Source organism: Triticum dicoccoides, chromosome 4A (assembly GCF_002162155.2).
Source record: "Triticum dicoccoides isolate Atlit2015 ecotype Zavitan chromosome 4A, WEW_v2.0, whole genome shotgun sequence".
Taxonomy (NCBI): Eukaryota; Viridiplantae; Streptophyta; class Magnoliopsida; order Poales; family Poaceae; genus Triticum; species Triticum dicoccoides.
Window position 1 is genome coordinate 598,654,734 of NC_041386.1, and position 403 is coordinate 598,655,136.

Sequence of the window (403 nt, forward strand, 5' to 3'; positions counted from 1 at the left end):
ACTTGTGCTTCCAAATACGCTTAAACCAGTTTTGCCATGAGAGTCCACCATATCTACCTATGGATTGAATAAGATCCTTCAAGTAAGTTGTCATCGGTGCAAAGCAATAAAAATTGCTCTAAATATGTATGATTAGTGTGGGAGAAATAAGCTTTATACGATCTTGTGATGTGGAAGTAATAAAAGCGACGGACTGCATAATAAAGGTTCATATCACAAGGGGCAATATAAAGTGACGCTCTTTCGCATTAAGATTTTGTGCATCCAACCATAAAAGCACATGGCAACCTCTGCTTCCGTCTGCGAAGGGCCTATCTTTTATTATTATCTTCTACCTTATGCAAGTGTCATGATGATCTTCACCTCTCCCTTTTTCATTTTATCCTTTGGCAAGCCCAGCATG